Source organism: Silurus aristotelis (genome assembly GCF_946808225.1).
Source record: "Silurus aristotelis genome assembly, chromosome: 14".
In the NCBI taxonomy this organism is placed as follows: domain Eukaryota; kingdom Metazoa; phylum Chordata; class Actinopteri; order Siluriformes; family Siluridae; genus Silurus; species Silurus aristotelis.
In genome coordinates this window covers 1384179-1406678 of record NC_139587.1, presented here as the reverse complement: position 1 = coordinate 1406678, position 22500 = coordinate 1384179, and the positions used below count along the sequence as shown (strand labels likewise).

General features: G+C 39.5%; 1 protein-coding gene across 6 annotated transcripts in view; it reads left to right on the top strand.

The window, feature by feature from the left end:
- Positions 1 to 22500, top strand: part of lingo2 (leucine rich repeat and Ig domain containing 2) — a 230230-nt gene that overhangs the window by 40424 nt on the left and 167306 nt on the right. For all 6 annotated transcript variants that reach the window (XM_083559794.1, XM_083559792.1, XM_083559797.1 and 3 more), the window contains exon 2: positions 9750 to 9814. The gene's annotated coding sequence lies outside the window, so the exon portion shown is untranslated. The remainder of the gene's footprint in view (positions 1 to 9749; positions 9815 to 22500) is intronic.

Here is a 22500-nt window from a genome sequence, read left to right as displayed (position 1 = left end):
TGTCCACAAACATTTAACATATAGTGAATAATTCAAATAAACGTATTACATTTATTTATTAAAATATACTAATTTCTAAATTAAAGACGATCCAGGGTTTGATTGTAATTCAAGTTATTAGAATGTGATCATTAAAATAAAACTTATTTAAGGTAAATGTTATTTATTTACTTAATTATAGTATTTAAATAACGATTTATTAAATTAAATTAAATTAATAAGTATTACAATGTGATTATAATCCCAGCGATGAGCTCCACGTAAACCGACCCCTGAGTGCTAAAAATAAATAAATAGATAAATAAAAAAACTATTTCGAAAAATTGCATCACTCTGCAGACAAAATAAATGTATTTATTTATTTATTTATTTATTTATTTATTTATTTATTTATTTATTTATTTATTTATAACAAAATAAATCAAGGATAAACTTTACAATCTGAATTTAAGAATTGTTTCAACATTCTTTAAACATAATAAACAAATAAATAAAACAATTATAATTATTAATATTATTTTTCTTCTTCTTCTTCTTCTTCCTCTTATTATTATTATTATTTTTTTTTTTTTTTTTATTTTTTTTTTTTATCATTATGGCATTCCCTGTCATTACGCAAATGTTAAAAAAACATTTTTAAAAAATGTAAAAATAATTATTTATTTATTTATTCATCTTTATTATTTTTTTATTAGAGCGACAGAAAAAATAAAAGGAAAAAAAAATCCTAATTGTTCAATTAAATCCTAATTTGGACTGAACAGTGCTTCATCCTCCTCCAGCAGGTCCGACAGAATGTGAACAGAACTGCAGTGGGAAAAAATTTCCAAGCCGAATTACATAGTGTAAGAAAGTGGTGCGATTTCGGGAGATGATCCTGCATTACAGGTGCGCTGGATCGTGAACTCAGCACTCATTAAAAGTGGGAAAGAGAAGCAGTAAAGTTGGGAATGATTCATGAGGAATCTGTCGGCGTTCCTCCTCCTCCCGCTGCAGTGATTTATTGCCTCTTTAAAAGCCCATATCTGGTGAAGCCACATCGAGACTCGGCCTCATCCTGTGCCTGACAGATTGCGTCCGTGATGATGACGGTGCTCTTAGACGCACGTGACGGTGCGCCGCTCTCCCAAAAAAACGCCAACTACACTGTTTCCTTATCGCAACGCTGCAGCAAACGCGAGGCGTCGACCGCTGTGTAAATTGCATAAAGCTCAGCGGAGGGCCTCCTGCCGTCTCCACGACCTGTTTAGAAACTCGCTGTGAAACGCTCCTCATTGCTACCGAATCCGTTCCACTTATGCAAATACTCTGGGTGTGATTAGCACGCTAGTAATGCCTGGCTTAGCATAACTGGGTAGAGTGGGAAATAAAGGGAGCGGTGTGTATAAAGAAATGAAACCAAATCCATGCTGAAGGTCGATGCTTTTGTCCCTCAGCACAGGAGGCAAAAATAGAAGCACAATGCAGCATTCAGCAAAAAAAACCTGATTTGCAGATTCGACTTCGGAATGCGTCAGGAAATAAAATCCCGTGAAGCGCTAATGCACAGGCGTGGGCGAGCCAGATAAACCTTAGCATCGTGGCTAATCCACTTGTCCGCATCTCCGCTTCCTGGACGTATGGAAGAAGTCCTAATCGAGTTGCTGCCTACACGTATATACCGTAAATGGTCTGGAATTAGATTTGTGGTGCTTCCATATGGAGTGATGGTGAAGGTGAAGCTCAGATTAATAGCATGTAGGAAATGAATAAAGTGTAATGAACTGATCATAAGGACGGTGAGGAGTGAATAGTCATGGTGGGGGTGATAGCTGGGTAATGAAGCTCTGTTGAAGGTCCAGAAGGAGAAGTTCACTTCTCCTTATCGACTGTTAAAGTTCACTAAAGTTCATCCCAGGCTGTGGACTGTTATTACACATGCTGTTATTAACATCATCATTAATGTAAAACATGAGTCTTACTGTAGAAATCACAAGTATATTACACTCATATTATACACCAGATGTTATACAGATGTACAGATGATTATATATCAATACTAAATATGATAGAGTATCACACAGTTACAGGGTATTAGACAGCAACACCTTCCTCTCTTCCCTACTGAAGGGAGGAATGAAGAAAAGAGGAACCTTGAGAGGAACCAGTCTCCAGAGAGAACCTCACCTCATCATATAGTTCCACCATTAGATGTTCACTGGTGGACACTTGAGTGCAAAACTATTCATGGCAACTGTAGCAGACATTTATATTAATTACAGTCCAAACCTCTCTTGAAGAAGAAGAAGAAGAAAAAGAAGAAGAAAGAAAGAAAGAAAGAAAGAAAGAAAGAAAGAAAGAAAGAAAGAAAGAAAGAAAGAAAGGAAGAAAGAAAGAAAGAAAGAAAGAAAGAAAGAAAGAAAGAAAGAAAGAAAGGAAGGAAGGAAGGAAGGAAGGAAGGAAGGAAGGAAGGAAGAAAGGATGGAAGAAAGAACAGACTGTAATATGGAAGGGGGAAAAAAGAAAAGAAGGACATAAGGAAATAACATGAAAAGTAAGTGAGGGAAAAAGAAAGGAGGGAAGGAATATAGAGAAAAGGAAGAAAGTAAAGGCAAAAATAACGAAAGGAAGAAAGGAAATAAGGAAAGCAATTTGGACGAAAGGAAGGAAGGGAAAAAAGGAAAGAAAGAAAGTAAGTAACAAGAAAGGAAGGATGGAAGGAGGAAAATAAAGAAGGAAATATGGATGGATGGAAATAAGGGAGGATGGAAAAAAAGGAAAAGAAAGAAATTAAGGATGGAAGTAAGACATTAGAAAGGAAGGAAATTATGAAGCAAGAAAAAAATATAGGAAAGAAAAACAAAATTGCATTTTTCTGCTTTTACACCTGAAGCCAGACGTCTGGGGTATTAGTGTACGTCTGGGATATTAGTGTACGTCTGGGGTATTAGTGAACGTCTGGTGTATTAGTGTACGTCTGGGGTATTAGTGTACGTCTGGGGTATTAGTGTACGTCTGGGGTATTAGTGTACGTCTAGGGTATTAGTGTACGTCTGGGGTATTAGTGTACGTCTGGGGTATTAGTGTACGTCTAGGGTATTAGTGTACGTCTGGGGTATTAGTGTACGTCTGGGGTATTAGTGTACGTCTGGTGTATACGTTTTATATGATGAATATTATAGTGAATATGTTGAGTATTGTACTGAGTATTGTGTCAAACATTACACTCTTATATCAAGTAAACAAATGATGTCAGAGACGGAAATATAGACGAGCAAGAAGGAAAGAAAGAAAGATAGGAAGAGCTAAAAAAACATAGACAGAAGAGTAGAGACGATCGCAGCCGGATCCTCCAGCCGTATTAATTGGCCCCGACGTTATTATTTCTGTGACACGGCTCTCGTTGCTCTTCGTCTTCAGCGCAGGAATGAACCCAAATCACATTATCGCTTTAATGCGCAGTTATTTTATTACTGCAGACGTTTGACACCTGAAAAAGATGAAGATATTGGCTGTGAGTGGGGTTTAAACCTGATTAATGCAGGTGGAGATGTTATTCCTCTGTCGCACGCCTTTACGCTGAAATACATCACACAGCGCTTTTGTCTTATATAATCACAAACAAGCTCATTTTCACAAAACGTCCACAAATCATTCAGCTGTGTATGTGTGTGTGTGTGTGTGTGTGTGTGTGTGTGTGTGTGTGTGTGTGTGTGCTACAGAGCGTCTCGGATCAGCTCTGAGGTTCCACACTGCACCTACAGGTACCTCCAGAACATGCAGATTTATTTATATTCATGTGTTTTCTGATGAAAGGCGACACGCTGGAAAGAAATCGAGTTTGCGCTTTCCTAAGGAAATTAGCGATGACTTGTCCAGAAAGCAGAAAGAAGATGGAGGAGAAGATAAACAAAATGGTGGAAAGCAAAAAATGTATCAGGGTGACGTTTAAAAGATGAATTTAATTCAGTGTTATTTGTATTTGTTTTTAACAATTAATATTATCAATTAATATTAGCAACCATGGCTAGGAAACACTCCCTGAGACATCATGAGCAAGGAACCTTGCAGAGCTGAAGATGTTGAGATGTTCGTTGGGAGTGACGACAATGGGCAGAATTAGAAATGAGTTTATTAGAGGGACAGTGCATGTAGGACGTTTTGGAGACAAGATAAGGGAGGTGAGATTGAGATGGTTTGGACATGTGCAGAGGAGGGACATGGGGTATATCAGTAGGAGAATGCTGAGGATGGAGACACAAGGAAGGAGGAAAAGAGGAAGACCAAGGAGGAGGTTTATGGATGTGGTGAGGGAAGACATGCAGGTAGTTGGTTTAAAAGAGGCAGATGTAGAGGACAGAGGGGTATGGAGATGGATGATCCGTTGTGGCGCCCCCTAATGGAAGAAGCTGGGAGAAGAAGCAGAAGACAGTCCAAATCCATCTTGTAGAAGAAGAAGAAGAAACAGAAAATGGTGACAAGCTAAAAAACTAATCATGGTGAAACATCAGTTTAGTGTTATTTGTATAACGTTTCTAACAACAGAAATGATCATCATACGTTCTCTATAAGTTTGTTGGTGATGAGAAACCCAGTGGCAATGAAAAACTCCATGAGACTTCATGAGGAAGATGAACCTTGAGAGGAACCAGACTCAAAAGACAACGAATGTCACTTCATTATAGTTCCACCATTATTGAGTTTGTCAGATGTTCACTGATGAACACTTGAGTGCAAAACAATCCAAATTCATCTTCATGGCTCTTAAGTAAAACCCTTCACAGTACCTGATGGATTCTTAGGGGAGGGCAGATGATGCTAATGAACACAATTCAGGTACCATTTGTGGATACCAATCACTCCTTCTAATACACTATTGTTTCTATAGCAACGTCTCGTTAGGACACACAATGCTAATGAAATAGATTTGTTTAACAAAAGACAACAGGGAACTAATACAGTATAACTGTAACTGTAAAAGGATAAAAAGTATTAAGTATATGATTAAGGGATAAAGGATGAGCTCTGATTGGAAAGTGTTTTGGAACTCATTTCATCACACAACTGATTTCCAGTTTTCAGTGATTTCTTCTTCAAATGACAGATCATTATGGATTTACGTGAGAACATCAGATCTCATCCTGCTCTCATTCGTCACATTTTTAACGCATTTCTCTGTAAATTCTGCATATTTCCAGTCATCTGTTAATTCTAACCTGAAATAATATCTTATTTCCACGTGAGCGCTTTGCGTGACCGATTGGGTCCGAACTCAGAGAGAAGCTTTGATGACGTCGATCAGTGGCAGGCTTTTAGCGGAGGCTTGTCTGCGCCCTCACGTTTTTTTGCACTGAGGAATCGTCATGGCTGACGCCGTGCAGCGCACGAAAGTCGGCTTTGATGTGAGCTGCCTGCGAGCTCCTGGGCGGAAATTTGCATCGTGCTGTATGCTAGCTTGTGACGCTAGCGCTCACACTAGCTTACCTTTCAGACGCCAGAAACAAACTGCATCGGTTTTTACGGTTTTATACTCATAAATATCACAAATCATTCAGGATCTTTTTACGGCCTGAGTGAGCAGAGGTGCGAGTCTCAGCGTGGCCTGATTGCGTATTGACTCTCTCTGATTGGCGATGGCGTAGGCGTGAGCGGCGTACCAAAAAGTAATCAGAGGAAGTGAAAAAAAAAAAACCTTAAAGAGACGTAAAGACTGCAAAGACTGTTTATAAACTGCTCCTTCCCCCAGGCTTAATTTGTGTGCAAACTTCATGATGAATGGAAGAATATGAATAAACAATGAAGATTAATGAGCAGTGCATGTGTCCTAATGAGCTTCATATGCAACTGGAGAACGAGGGAAATCACTGAAGGGGGTCATCGAAGTGTTTAGTGTTTATTATTCTGAAGACAGGGAGAGATACAGGTGTGTTTTCATCCGGGTGTCTATCTTTAACAAACAATATATAAAAAAATATATTTATGTATAAAATATATAACAATGGAAATGTTAAAAAAAAGGAAATAAAGGAAAAAATTGCATATATAATAAACATATGTTCATCTGCTACTTGAAATAATATTTATTTATTATTTTAAATGAAACTAAATTAAAATGTAATTAATTTATATAAAAGATTCATCAATGTTATGTATTTTGATTGCATTGCATTGTATAATAATGTCAGGAAAAAAAATCATTATATATATATATATATATGTAAAACGGATTAACGCAGATTAATTTTAACGGCTTCAGTTTTATTAACGCACAATTAATGCTGCGTGCATTTCTGTTTGACCATTTTTATTAAAAAATATAAATAATAAATAAATAAATATATAAGAGGTGAAATATAAACCTTCAACACAACACACAACATTCTTTCTTCACTCAGAAATTAAAAAATTGAAAAAATTAAAATATTTGTAATCACTAAACATTTGTTACTCTGATGAGCCGAGACTCAAATCGAAACGCGGCAAATAAAACCGTCCGTGTGGAAACATAGCAAAAGTTCTATTTGTTGTCCTGCTGAATATTTTTTTTAATTTCTATGTTGAGTTTTGTTTCACTAATAATAAACATACATTTGTATAAAGCATCCATATTTGTCCATCATTAATATTATTTTAATCTGAAATTTTTGGAAAAAATATTATTTATAAAAGTATTTATACATATATGTATAAAAATAATATATGATTTATTTATTTATTTTTATTTATTTATTTTTTATCATGAAAAAAAAAAAAATTTATAAATATATATACACACACACACACACACACACACACACACACACACACACACACACACATGTATTTCGCTGTGTGTCCACTGGGGATTTGTAAATGCAGGTGAACGCTCGTCTGTGCTCGGATTTTCGGCTGCATGTGTGTTAATGTGCAACCCGGGGGGGTTATTTTATATGCTGTTATGTAGCAGTTATAAAACTGGCAATTTTCAGTGTAAAGTGGAGGAGAATGATGCAGGAGTGTGGAGTGAGGTTCATCTATTTAAATAAATTACCTGTTTTCCTGCTGAAGTTCAATGTACAATATGTGTTTACATCATTAAATTCAGGCAATTTTGCAGCGATTATTAAAAGTGTTCAACCTTTTTTATGGCAGGTTGCAAGTGATTTGCATGGTGTGGGTGGAGCATTGTGTTGGGAGAGTGGAGTAAAGCGGCTGGTTAGGAACAGAAATCTCAATTATGGTGCCAAAAATTCCAAATAAACGCCCCTGGATGGTCCCCGAGTCATGATGATTCGACCTACGATTTTTCGGTCTTGTGATGACGATAGCGATACAAGAAAATTGTAAAAATATGTAAATTTTTGCAGGATACAAACGTAGCAGCGTATGCGCCGCCCTCCACTTTCAGACCTGTTCTTGTCCACACACCTGCTGTCACATACATATATACTGTATACATTATACAGTATGGTACTGTAAATTGCTCTGTTTTGTTAAATTATAATATTTTTAAATGACATTCATAAGTCAGGGACCTGTATGTCCAATCATAACATTAAAATACAGTCAGAACCAGAAAACTCAAAAACCGTAATGGATGTTTTTCCATCTCTCTACTTTTCTTCCTTTTCCTCTCTAAAAGAAAACACGGCCTCTTTAGCGCTCCACGTTTGTTTTTTTCGAAGGGTTTTTGCCTGAAAGCGTGTGTGATGTTTGGCTTTCGCTGTCAGACGGCTTTCTGCTGGCTCACGGCTTTTTTATTTTTTTTCCCAGCGCAGAACATGAAACAGCAGCTCGGTATCGTTTCTCCTCGCCGCTGTCATCACCGACGGCGTGTTTTTATCTCAGACTCTACACACTAAAGCCTAAGTACAGTACAGGATCTGTTACATCACATTCATGTACATGTCTCTCAAGCCCCATACACTGCAGTTATTTTTTTATTTATTGGATTTGTTTTTCCATCGCAGCTCACCGTTTTATCGCAGGGAAACTTGTTTTTCTACTATACAGGTTTCTATCTCCAGCTCCAGATCAGAAGTGCTGGACTACTTTTTTGCGTCATGAAATATTAAAGCGAATTTGTCTTGAAGAAGATGTCAGCATTCAACTGACAATAACATATAGTGAACTAATTATGGCAATATCGAGTGTTTGTAAATCCGAATATACTAACAATTAAAGCCGCGTCAGGAGCGGACGTGTGGTTGTCAGAATGATGAATGTGGCGTTGAGGTAATTTGAAAAATAGAGTGTATGGAGCATGAAGAGAATATCAGTACTTCATTTTAAAACTCTTGGTTGTTGCGTCTCTTTCTTTCTTTCTTCAGCTTGGGGACATTTCCTTTGAAAGAATGCATTTGTGGTTGCTCAGATGTTGGACTTCTGATCAGATGGTCATAAGTTCAGACCCCAACACCACCAATCTGCCACTCCTGAGGCCTTGAGCAAAGCTGTTAACCCTCACCTGCCCATAATATTAATACAATTCCAATTATTAATCAAACAAGATACTAAACACCAGCTAACTCTAGATCCTAGCTAGCTAACTCTACAGCTATAATAAAAAATCCAATTAATTAGCATTAACTTCTCACCAGTGTTTTTGGGTCTGTTCTGGATTCAGTTTTTGCTCATGTTCGACGCTTCTTCCTGATCTTTTTTAACGGCTGATTTATCTGTGCAAATTGCAGCTTATATCCTGTTTTACATCACAAATAGGAAAACTTCCTGATACATACCATAAATAATCTGCCAAATGATTAAAAATAATTTCAAAATGTGCTTTTTGGGGTATCTAGTTTAACAAATCATTTTTCAATTGCATGTTGGGAAAAACCTTTTGTAAATGTTCCCTTTTCTCCATAAAACTAATCTTCTCATGTTTGTTTTTTTTTTTGGTTTGTTTATTTAGACAATGCAAATGTATATAAGAAATAACTATGAATATGTTGCTCACCTTCTTGTAGCTGTTTATCCAATTTACTTGGAATCTTCTTAGCAAAAACGTGGCATTTTATTAATGGGCCTCATTTGCATGAATCTTTTTTCTTCTTTATCGCATCCCAAAGCCCCACACTTTTTTCTAATCCTGACTGGCTCAAACCCCACCCCCACCACCCCCCTGCTGTTTTTCAGCTTCTTGGTTTCATCATGTGGTCTCTAATCAGAGACAAGGTTTATTCCATATCCCATATAAGTGACATTCTCGAACCCAACCGAACCACATTCAGTTTGTGACAGAATGGAGATCCACCTTAAAAAGATATTGTTCGTTCTTCATGGACAAGCCCTGCTCCTGAATCAAACAGTAAAGCTGACATGATCGTGGTTCTGCTGGCATTTATAGGCCACCAGAATGCCCTTAAACTGCTCCGCATACCGTCCTGAAATATGAATTCCCGTATCTTTTTTCTCCGTCTCCAAAAACCTCGTAAAATGCAACCAGAGAACGCAGGAGCACGTCTCCCGAGATTGTCTGATGGTCTTCGGCCTGAAAAACACAGTGCTGCCAAGGCTATTTTCATCTATTGTCTTTTTAATTAACATACGCATGCCGGAAAGTTCTATTGGGTCCGTGGTGAGAGCCCGAGTGTGTTAAACGCCGAGAGAAAACATCACTCACCACTCAACGTTCTGATGAAGTAATGAAGGAGAAAAAAAAACCTTTCGATCTCGTTTCTGACTTCCTGTAAAGCGTGTGTTCTTCTCTCCCGCTGATTTTCAGCTACAATAAACTTTTGTTTTCTTTCTGACTCTAAAACTTTTCTTTCTTTCTGTATCTCTTCCAGGGAACTGATGTGCACTCTGGTCCTCACGCTACAGCGACCGTGACAGCACATTTTGTTCTTATCTGGTAAGAAACTCTCCATCTTGTCTCTGAGAGTCCATGTTGATTTGCTTGACAGGAGAATCTGGGGAAAAAAGTCTACAATGTTTGGAAAAGTAAAAATGAGTACAACAGAATAAATTGACCCTTTTTTTTTTTTTACTTTACTCAAATGCACTGTACATAGAAATCAATTAACAAATCAATCAAGAAAATTGACACACACACACATTAATTAGAAACCACCTAATTTCTCGTGTATGCAATTATCCAATCAATCAATTATATGACAGAAGCCCAATGTTAAACAGAATCCAGATAGAGTTGAAGATCTTCACTTAATCCTCACATTAAACATCAGAAAGTCTGATCTTAGAAAATACTGATCTGTCGAGTGGTGGACGAGGAGGAAGTAAATTTCATTGGTAGCTTTTTTGTGTATCTGCACTTTACTGATGTATTTTAATTTGGGGAGATTTTTATTGTAACGTCACAACATTTCAAATATCTGCCTTTTTACTTGACTACATTTTGCAAAATTTCTTTTTTTTAACGAGGATAAAAACGTAACTGGTGAAACACGCAGCGAGTCACCAATCAGGATCGAAGCGCACGCTCTGTTTTACACGTGTTCTGATCGCCGCTTGGTGCATCTACTGATCACCAACATACAGTTCAGCATCAGTTCAACATCAAGCAGAACATTTAGAGAGGAATAAATGATGAAGAAACTCCAGACTCGAACTCACCACCACACACGTGATCATTTATTAGATATCAATCAGCGTTTGAGTCTTTAATATCATTCTATTAATAGATCAGTGTGCTGAGAGTCACATTCGAGTCTTTACACATAAACTGAGGTGATTAAGTGAAGAGTCTTGTGATAAAAATGATCATAGGAACATTAGAGTTATAATTAAATCACTACTTTGATACTTACATAAATTTAAAGGTAAAAATCTTTGTATTTTTACTCGAATACATTTTTAAGTGTCTTTTACTTTTACTGGAGTCACGTTTTACCGAGTGGATCTACTCTACTAGTATCTACACAGAATGTTGCAAACGTCTAACAAGCTCGATTATTGTGACCATAAAGCCTTCGAGATCTCAAATTACCACTCGGTTACAGCTGTGATGAACAGAAAATCAGCACATAGGAACATGGTGCGGATGAGAGTCGGAGTCGAATCAGGAGGAGATCAGGTCAAGTTCCTCTTCTGTTAATCAGGAACAGGAATCAGAATCCACAAAGAGTATTTTTGTCCCCAAACTGGGCAGGTGGCTTTCATTTATTAGGCCACACCCCTTACCTGAGTCAGTGATTGTGTGTAAACTTTGGCCTCGTAGGTCTTTGTGGGTTTCATGAGAACTAATGTTTTTTTTTTTTTTTTATTTGTTCGATTTTTAACCCAAGATAAAAAATAGTCCTTCATGCGTGTCATTATGTAGAGCTCATTGTATAGGCAACTAGGACACGCAGCACAGACTCTAAGCAATGCAGCATGTCCTTGACACCACCTACACACACACACACACACACACACACACACACACACACACACACACAGATATTAATAAGAGAGCAGATGAAAGCAGATGAATATTGGCTTAAAGGCAAAAACAAGAATGAGTTTCACTTCAGCCATCAAGCGGCGCCTTATTTACGTCAGGAAATGAAGACGTATCGTGCTCCTGCACCCAAGGCTTTTTATTCACACGCAGCCGTGCATTATGCTCATCACGATGACTTACAATCACATTTTCCAACCTGATCATCCTCGAGGCTGTTTTCTGTCCCGACCTGTACAAGGTCATAAAGTAATGCGCTTGATACGGAGATTACTAAATCGCCCGAGCACGTCCACGTCCACGTCGTTATCACACACAAGGAATGGCTTTCACAAAGGAGGTGATGAGGAGTGTAATGCGATGAACCTATTCTCTTCTGGGAAGATGTTCCACTAGATTTTGTGGAGATTTGAGCACTTTTATCCACAAGGACGTGTTTAGGAAAGTCAGGTACTGATGTAGGTGAGAAGGTGAGGAGGTTCCTGGGGTGCAGTCAGCGTTCACATTCATCATGTTCAATAGAATAGCAGGATATCTTCCACTCTAAAACATGGAAAGCAGATATCCTTGGAGCTGGGTCATGCTGGAACGGGTTTGCTGTATCAAAAGACAAAGTCAACTTTCTGCTCACAGTTTGTAGAAGAACACATCTGGCTGGAAAAGCCAGGTATCCTAATACTTTAGCAATATTGTGTAGATTTAAATGTCATATTATTCACTATATTACCAAAATCTGTTGAGATGTTTGCTCTTTTCATCCTAATCGGGTTGAGTTCAAAGCTCTACAGCAGGAGATCTTCCACTCCAACCCATGGAAATCATATCTTTTTGGTCCTGGGTTTGTGCACCGTCATGCTGGAGCAGGTTTGGGTCTTCTAGTTCAGATGAGTTTCACTATACAATTATGTACCTTCAACTTTGTGCTCACAGTTTGTAAAAGAACCACATATGGCCGCAAAATCCAGATGTCCTAATACTTTTGGGACATTCGAGTAGAAGTAGATGTCATTTGATACTTTTCTGATTAGGTTGCATAGATGTGTTGGAGACGCCTGATGCATAAAAACCAGACCAAAAATGTTGCTTTCATTTACTTTTCGAAACCATTGAAATATGGGGTTAAAAGTCCGAAAAAACATTTTCCGAACAGTCTCCGATCCACTTCACCCTCAGTGTTGTTGCGTTTTTGTGAGCATCTTGGCAACACTGCAATGTGTTACAGCATCTCCTGATACACAAAGCATGTCGGATTGATAGGCCAAAGCCGTGGGTGACTGTTAATGGAGACGGGGCGAAGCCGGCATTGTGACTAATCCCGGTCATCCTCCCTCCACGAGCAGATAAGAGAACAGCATGAAAGCGAGCCAGAGCTTTTGTCTGGCAATGTCGGGATCCCGCCGTACGCCAGGCCAATTTCTGCAAATTATTTCTGGAGCTCACGTTCAGTGCCGGAGTAAAGAAAAGACCGGGTAATTCCGCAGTCCTTTTCGTGGGTCCTTTTGCCTGGGTGGGATACGGAACAGATGAAACAGGACGATATAAATCCAACTCCCATGCAGAGACGTTGTTTTAATAGGCTTTAATATTGACGTTAACAGAAGCAATAAATCTGTAGAGTGAAATAAAGGCGTGTAATAAAGCATAAAATGTGATACACAGAGCTACAATGAAGTTCCTGCCTGAGGGGAAATAAATAATAATAATAATAATAATTATAATAATAATAATCCAACACACATTTGGACAAGCAGCGGTATACTTTGTTGCCCGGAGATGTTCGGTGTTTGGACGTGGAATCTGCTTTCTCTCTCTGTCTTTCAGAGATGTGGAGCTCCTAATGGTCGGACGTTATTAATAATGCAAGCACTCAGGCCGAAATTGGTGCAATTTAACAAGAGCCCTGCTCTCTGAAGGCCAACTTCAAATGCAAGGAATGAGATGAAATGTTCTTTGTTGGTGCGTGTTAGAACGGAGAAGTGCTGTGCATCAGCAGATGAAAAAGTGTCCGCTGTTTCATTTATTTTATTAAGTCTTTGCTGTGGAGTTCACAAACTTCACTTAACATACGTGGAAGCTGTCGCTTGAAAAAATAATAATAATAACAAAGGCAAGGCGTGATGAAGTGGAGTCAACATACGATTTATTCCTTTTACATTTATGGCAGTTGGCAGATGCCTTTATTCAGAGCAACTTACAACTGAGCTTACAGCTTCAATTAAAGCATATCTCCTCACTGGTGCTCCGTTTAAGCCCATTGTAAAAGAGTGCAAATACGTTCAGGATAATTAAATTTTTACTTCGCAATTGTTTTTTATTCTCAGCAGTTTGTGGCTTCCTAAAGAAGTTCAGCTTGGATTTTTCCTAAAATAAAAAGAAACAAACAAGCAAGCAGGTTCCATGTAGACACGGTTTGCGTAGCACCTGAAATACTGTCGGCTTCCACATCTAGCCAGAAGTTCTCATTTCCCGGGGAATAATGTTTATGTTTCAACTTTGGTTAATAAAAAATGTGCATATTTCTTCATTTATATCAATTGCATATCATTCAAATGAACAACCTTCCTATTCAAATCCGTCCACCCGATTCCGATCTCCGTATTCTGATCCGGTATCCGATCTCCTTCTTTCCGAACGTGACTCTTTCACGTCAGACGACTGCATACCCTCTGTCTTGCATTGTATCGATGTTCACACTCCTCCAGACTCCCAGTGTAGTAAAAATAAACCTGGGTGACGCCCTGATCACCTTTTTCTTCAGGCTGGGATTATTTTTAGCTCCCGTCTGCTGCACACCAGGCACCCGTTCCAGACATCATGTTCTAAAAATCGTCCGTATCGCAAAAATACAAGGCGGTCCTGTCGACGAAGACGGTCTATCGGCGGGGGCGCGATCACTCGGAATGGTTGGAGAAAGTCCGAAGGGAAATATTTTGTAATTTTGGTTTCTCTTAGAGGTTCTGTGAGATGGAAAGAAAAAGAGAGAGGGAAAGAGAGAAAGAGGGAGGGAGGGAAAAACCTCATCAGCGCCACACAAAAAGATAATGCGTCTTTCTGGTAACAAAGGCTTCTGACACTTATTTATTATTACTTCCTGCTGCCTGTTGTTACAAGGCCGTATCTTTTGGAGTTGCAGTGCAAGCTCAGAAACGTCAAGAAAAAAATAGATGGGAATTTTCCATAGACGAATGGCCCAGCTCAGGAGCAGGAGCACCGGGATAAACGGCAGGGATTACAGGACGACATTTTACTGCTTTAACTATTCAATGTCTTTTTAAATCCAGTGTTACAGCCAACGCCACACCGTCCAAGGAGAACCGGGTGCAAGGAAGCAAGGCTGGTCCATCTGTCACTGTATGTAGACACGGTTTGCCCTGGGATGAAAAAGAAAAAAAAAAAAGGAAAAGGCCTCAGGTGAACAAGCTAAGCTGCAGAAGTTTATCTCGCTTGTTAGAATGATGGACTCACAGAATGAATTCTGCTTCCCAAAATAAATCCATTTCATGTTCCTCTGGTTGTACAGTATAGTGAAATGTTCCTATAGGTTTTGTGCAAATATTATGTATGGATGCAATTACATCTGTACAACATTAACATTCCCATAGTGATTTTTACTCTTCTCTTAAACATTAGCAGCTCGTCAGTTTTCTAATATTTTAGGAAAACAAAGCTATTTTATACTATTTATTCCCAGATAATCTCTGGGTTTATTGTACAGTCTCCAAACCTATCGGTTTCTATCCCTTTGTGAGTGGATGAGCCTCGCTAGTGGCGTCTGCAAGATCTGAGAAGAAGCGATTGGTTAATGGCCTCGCTGAAAGGCACAACAGTAGCAGTTTGGTGATACTGGGGCTTTGAACCTTCCAATCCGTTTCCCAGATCACAGAGGGTTATGAGAGTTGCTCAAGGGCCCAATACCTTGTACAAGGCCCTTACAAGAAACTAACACATCACTGAATCCACACTTTTTTATTGTTTTTGTTCACTGTCCAATGTACAAACAAAGTTAGACCCCGATGCAATACACTTAGTTCACTCAGATCACTTACACGTAAAACCGAGGACATTCATATAAACCTGCGCTCACGTCAGAGCTCCCGATCTAAACAATCACAAAAAATCCTTCTATTAATTAAATTCGATAATTGGTCAGTGTTGTTTTGGTCTGATCGGAACTTCATCACCGGGGGGAAAACGCAGTGTGATGTTGAGCTGAAACGGCGTTATGATTGATCAGCTAGCCGTGCGTCTGCTTGCCTTGAGACAATGTGTTTAAAAGAACGCAAACGAGTCTCATCATTAACGCCCACTTAAGCGGGGCCATCTGCATCGCCAAATGTCATCTTCATCTCATCAGGAATCATGCCGCGGAAAAACCATTCTAAACTTGGTGTGTGTGGTGACATTTATGAGGATATTAGAGCTCTTGCTCGTGGCAAAGCTGCAAATCACAGCGGACATGTTGGGAACCAATAAACTGCATCGTGCCTATAAGATGGGAAAAATGGAGCCAAAGTGATGTTAGCATTCACTAGTCATGTCTAAGAATGAGGATTGGATCAGAATTTCAGGCTTTCTCCAAGACAGACTGGACTCTATATACAGTACCAGTCAAAAGTTTGGACACTGTGTTTCATGGTTTTGGCGACAATAACTAGCGGTGCCTCGACCTCTATTAATAACTAAGGGACATTTAATTTGAATGCCAACCTTTATTATCAAATAAAGATATGATATGAGTAAAACATCTATTTAAAATTACATTTTTAAAATATGTCTCTGGCATTGTTCCGAGGGCCGTTTCAAATGTGGGGGTGGGACGTATTCAGACTGCAGGCCGTAGTTTGAAAACCCAAATACAAAACAGATACTGGGTTATTTAACATGTTTTTTGTTTGCTATATAATTCCATACATGTTCTTTAAGGGTTTGGGTGTTGCCAGGATTAATGTACAATGTTAAAAATAATAGGAATTCATGACTGGTCCTGAATATACAAGATAATAATTTATAGAAGTCACTTTAAAAAGCTCTCTCTCTCTCTCTCTCTCTCTCTCTCTCTCTCTCTCTCTCTCTCTCTCTATCTCTCTCTCTCTCTCTCTCTCTCTCTCTATCTCTCTCTCAAACACAAACATACTCAGAGAATCAATGCACCAGGTTTGGTAATGACTCAGATTTGATCTTCTCTCATTCAGCAGCTCAGATGAGTCCATAAATTCCATAAAAAGCTCGGTTTGAGATCGATCAGTCCAAGCTGAAGTTATTTTACACAAAAAATACACACATATTTTAAAATAATAAAAGAATGACAATAACAAAATGCTCAAGTTTCCAAAAAACTCAAGATTTTCACCTACGTTTTAGAAACACATTGAATTGTTAGGATTCTAATTCCTACAGTCCACATCACTGTGATGCTCCATTTCTCTGTTCCACTCCTCCCTTCAAATTTGTTTCTCTCCCTATTAACTTTTCTTTCCTCGTTCGTATTCGGGAAAGTCAGAAGTGCAGTTGATTGAAGCATCGAAGTGTATTGTTATATCGCACTCGCTCGGCTGTAATGTCGGAAATGACGTCTATTTCAGAATGCTGTTCTGCAAGTTTGCTCAGGAAATGAGGTGAAGTTTTGGTCGCTGGTTTACCAGCATGAGGTTCGGCATCACGGCCATCCCTGGAACCACGTGTCATTCCGAGCTGCTGAAGAGAAAATAGATTTTTAAACATAAATATATATCCATCAGTACTTTAGCATACATACTGTTTTATTGCGTTTTCATTCCTTCATTTCATAAACACACCCACTGAACTACCACTTCCACTAACCCTAACCCTAACCAATCTGCCACTCTTGGGCCCCTGAACAAGGCCCCTAACCCTCTGCCCTCCAGGGGGCACTGTATCGTGGCTCTGACACTAGCTTCATAACATTGCTGGGATATGCAATATATGTCATTTTTCAGAATGCTATATTTTATTGATTTTGTATAAAGAATTAAAAGAGAAGTTGGTGAGAGAACACTCTACCCTCTGTCCTCCAGGGGCGCTGTACACATGGCTGACCCTGGGCTCTGATCCCCAACATCACTGGGTTGTAAAGAAATAATTTCCTTGTGGGCTCAAATAAAGCATTCTAAATGTATTATTATTATTATTATTATTATTATTATTATTATTATTATTATTATTATTATTATTATTATTATTATTATGTGCGATAACTCGTTTTGAAGCAATTTTGCAACAGTAATTGTAACTGTAAATGGATACAAAAAAACACTCATTCTTTAAAAAAAGAAAAATAAATCAGGGCATGGTGTCAGGTTGGTTTCTGTGATCCTGATTTGTGACATACTTCTAGAACCACTACACTGTTGAAAAGAACCACTCCATGAAACTCGTCTTTGCCTCGTTCTTCTCATCTTTCTTTTTTCTTTCTCTCTCTTGATGTCTAACTGTATATACAGTATAACTAGAGCACTGTGGATTACAGAGCCGGCGAGCTCCAGACTGATTGCTGCACTTCCTGTTCTCTGTGCTGTAGCTGTGAATGCAGGTTCACCCCCTCAGTCTTATCAGCATTGTGTGGATCCAGCAGAATGTCTCTCCTCTCCCTCTCCTCTCTCTCCTCTCCCTCTCCTCTCTCTCCTCTCCCTCTCCTCTTCTCTCCCTCTCCTCTCTCTCCTCTCCCTGCTCTCTTTCTCCTCTCCCTGCTCTCTCTCTCCTCTCTCTCCTCTCCCTCTCCTCTCTCTCCTCTCCCTCTCCTCTCCTCTCCCTCTCCTCTCTCTCCTCTCCCTGCTCTCTTTCTCCTCTCCCTGCTCTCTCTCTCCTCTCCTCTCTCTCCTCTCCTCTCTCTCCTCTCCCTCTCCTCTCTCTCCTCTCCCTGCTCTCTCTCTCCTCTTTTTCCTCTCCCTCTTCTTTCTCTCCTTTTTCTTTCCCTGGGGTCTCACTTTGTTTCTCCTGTGCAGCTGAGATTTTGCTCGGTGACTGTAATTGAACAGTAAATCTTTCCCCGCGCTAACATTTCCACTTTCACTCGTGACATAAAAGATAAAGTGTTGGTGCCTGAGATCAGCCAGGCTCAGGATATTAACCAGTAAAACAAAATCAATGAATTTATCTACAGAGTTCATTTATAATGTGTTGTTTCACCGCAAACTTAGCAGGCAGCAGTTGAGCGGGAAGAGTTGGCACCCATCTTTTTCATTCCCGATCCCCAACGTGACGATACGAGACGTTTAAAAATGAGACGTCTTTAAGAGTTCTTGAATATAACTGGGGTTTAAAGGTTTACATACTAAAAAGGCTAAAATTCTAAATTCTGGATATCTTTATGAATTTTCAATTCTGATTGGTCACAAGATCTGAATACAAGAAATTATAGAATTCTCAATTCAGATTGGTCACAAGGTCTAAATGCAAAAATCCTAAATTCAAGAGTTCCGATTTGCCACAAGGTCTGAATACAAGAATCATAGAAATGTTCACTTCTGATTGCTTACAATATCTTAATACATGAATTTAAAACTCTTTGAGTTCTGATTAGTCATATGGTCTGAATACAAGAAGTTCTAGAATTCTCTATTCTGATTGGTCACAAGGTCTGAATAGAAGACATCTTAGAATTCTTGAATCCGATTGGCCACAAGGTCTCAGTACATCGTCTTCTTATTGATTCAGTTCTCCTGAAGAAATCTTGAAGATTCTTGTGACCATTTAAAAGCTCTATATCTGGAAATGAAGCCCATACGAATACAAGCACATAAATAAAACTTTTCAAATAAAACTGGCGAATCATAGGCCACGCCCCCAAAACAACAACAGTAGCATTTAACAGAAGAGACATGCTACATATGAATGACTACCATTACAGGTCAGAGGTTAATTACCATGACAACCGAGCAGAGACCCTGTATGACATCGTGACGCCAGATTCAGCTTGTTTACAATCGACTCCGGTCTTTACCATCGATTGATGAACTAGACGGAGCAGTTTGTATTGAACATTCACACTAACATGCTTCGAGAGTCGCTTTCTCAGTCGTTAGGCAGTAACGGCTAATTAAGCAAAACGCAAGCTGTGTGATTTGGCCAGTGGCGCTCCCCGGATGCGAGGCCGCGTGTCCGTGTTTTCCAGCTCCAGCTGTTTTGGCGGTGGAAATGTTGAGTTGTTTTTTGGCAGTCCATGGCAGATTTAGTTTGGAAACACACACGAGACACATGCTATGTGCCTGCTGGCATTAGGTGGTTACAGATTATACCTCTCAACCGAGAGGCAAGATGATGAGGTGGAGGGGTTGCCGAGGGGGTAGCTGGTAGCCATGGCAGCATCGCCTCCAAAATGATGCGGGAAAATGGAAGGATGAGTAATACTACTGCTCCATCCATTGCAGAACTGTCATTTATTGTCAAAAGGCAGCTGCTTCGCTTGTATAAAAACCGAGACTCCCCCCTCTTTCTTACTCAGAGACCAAAGACGGCTAATCATTGTTGACGGCATGTTACAAGACGCGAGCGCTGAGTGGGCCGCTGAGCTCTAAAGTGATCAAATTGCTCCTGCTCCAGCTGAGCTGTGCTGTTTGAAGATGCTCTTTGATGGTGCATTGTACAAAACACTCCATTTCTTCCCCACAGACACACACACACACACACACACACACACACACACACACACACACACACACACACACACACACACACACACACAAAAACACACAAACACTGAACAGCCCTTTATTTCCCTCCTCTTCTCTTTTTTTCTCTTCTTCTCCTCTTTCTCTTCACAGATTGTACCCACATGCTTCCAAACCCTCCACCAATAAATTTTTTTTTTTCACCACAACTGATGAGGTTTGCTCAGGAAAAAGAGAGAGGACCTCCATTTAAAAACCCAGAGACAGCTTTAATACCATCCCGAGCCTGTGTGAAAGGACTGTAATAAGATTTAGACAGAAGAGACTCGGTTTGTAATCCGAGGACGGAAAAGCCAGCTTTCTTTTCCACCAAACCAAGTGGATTTCCTGAATGAACGACCCGGAGGAAGAGCTTTCAGAACGAGGTTTAAAGCAGGTTGTGGAACAGTTTAGGAACAGTACTGAACCGGAGACAGGGTCATAGAGGCCGAGGATCATTGAAGCATGTGAGGAGAGAAGGCTGGTCCGTGTGGTCTTGATCCAACAGACGAGCTCCTGTAGCTCAAACTGCTGGAGACGTTCATGCTGTTGATGCTCGATGGGTCACGATTGTTTTAGGAGCAAAAAGGGACCAACACAATATTAGACAGGTGGTCATAATGTTATGGCTGATTGGCATATGTAAAGCTTTATACAGCTCATTTATTACAGTTCGTTTCCAGATAAAAAACCTCTTTAGCACTTCTAGATTAATGGTATTCAAACAGAACTCATAACAAAGATCTTTCTAATGAAAATCTAGATAAGTGCCCAGATCGGTTCCAGCTCCCAAACAGGATATACTGTACTAAATCCATGTGCACACTGTGTGGCCACGAATTGGTCGTCTGAGACAAATGTAGAAAATCTTAAAAGATAATAATCCGAGGAAAAAATCTGCAGGCTTAGATAGCGGGTTTGTTCACCGACAGCCGAAATAATGGCCGTTGCGATCATTTTTTTCTCTGATGAAATCCTAAAAGAAGATTTGAGACGCTCCCCTGCAGTGTGACGTCTTCTACCAAGAACCTATAGGAACGCCAAACCTGATGACCTGATGAATTAGCGTAACAACTTCACAGCAGCTCAGGAAAAATGTTTGTTTGACATTTTAATTATCGAGGCATTAATGTTACAGACTGTTTAACCCTGCAGATTGTTTTTGTTTGCTGCTAGCTACCATTAGCGAGAGAATGTCTGAACGTGTCACGGATCGATGATGTAAAACTTCAGACCAGCTTTTTTCTTGTGTGTGTCAGTTTTTAAGTGTCATACAATCTGACAGTATGACAACTGAGATCCTGAGAGAACTGAGGTTTTTCTTTTTGGTTGTTTGGGTGGTTGAGCTGCTACTTATGTGGCCCCTGAGCAAGACCCTCAACCCTCAGTGCTCCAGGGGTGCTAAAGCATGGCATGCCCCCGTGTTTTGGCTTCAGCTTCCTAACATCACTAGGGTGATATAACCTTCTTTCTTTTCATTCTTCACACATCTTAGATGTTGCAAGTCTTATCCTTGCTCCTGGTAGGTCATGATTGAGGTATAATAAGGCTAGAAAGCTGGTGGATGGGAATTATTATTAGAAGACCAAATAAACATTGGGGACTGAGGGCACAGGACCATAGTTATCAGCTCACAGCTCTACAACTTCTGGTTTGAGCATGATCTCAGGTTCATATCAGTGTCAGATGTTAGGTTGCACGTTTTCCTTCACATGTCCATCTGAGACTAAAAAACGCCAATAACTCATGGCTTTGTTTTTGCTTGCGAAACACCAAAATGCTCAGTCTCCCTGGAGACAAGGTGAGACGAGTTAGACAGGTGAGATGAGTGAGACACACATGAAACACTTCATTTCACAGCCATTATCATGCAAAACTTACCGCTGAATTGATGTTCCCTCATTTTTTTTTTTGTGTAAAAAATACAAAAAAATGAAACATTATCTTTCCACATACACACACACACACTGCAGGCGCTATTGTGAAGGCGTGCTTTAGCAGCTCGCCGTCTGACAGTTCATCCTGGGCTTGAAGCCATTTCAGTCAAAATGACGAAAATGGAGGCCATGGTGATAAAACACACTGAACAATGAAGCAGCCTTGGAGTACTTACTGTCATCAGGGTGTGTGTGTGTGTGTGTGTGTGTGTGTGTGTGTGTGTGTCAAAAATGTTTGGGTGTGTTTTCTCATCCACTCAGCCCGACTCTTTCATTAGTATAAACCGAGTTTATTAGATAATAAATCTGTGTATTGAATGAATCTCAGGGAGGACTGCTCATTTTTAGCCTCACTGAGGCATAACAGATTTACACTGGTTTTATTTTGTTTGTTTTTTTGTCTTTTTCTTTTCCTTTCTTGGGCTTTTCACAGTCAAATTACAGGCGTCCAGACATATGTTCTGTTCTGCAATATTGCAATCCGAACAATCATTTTAAGTTCTTTATTTTAGGTTTGTTGTCACTCACCAGCCAC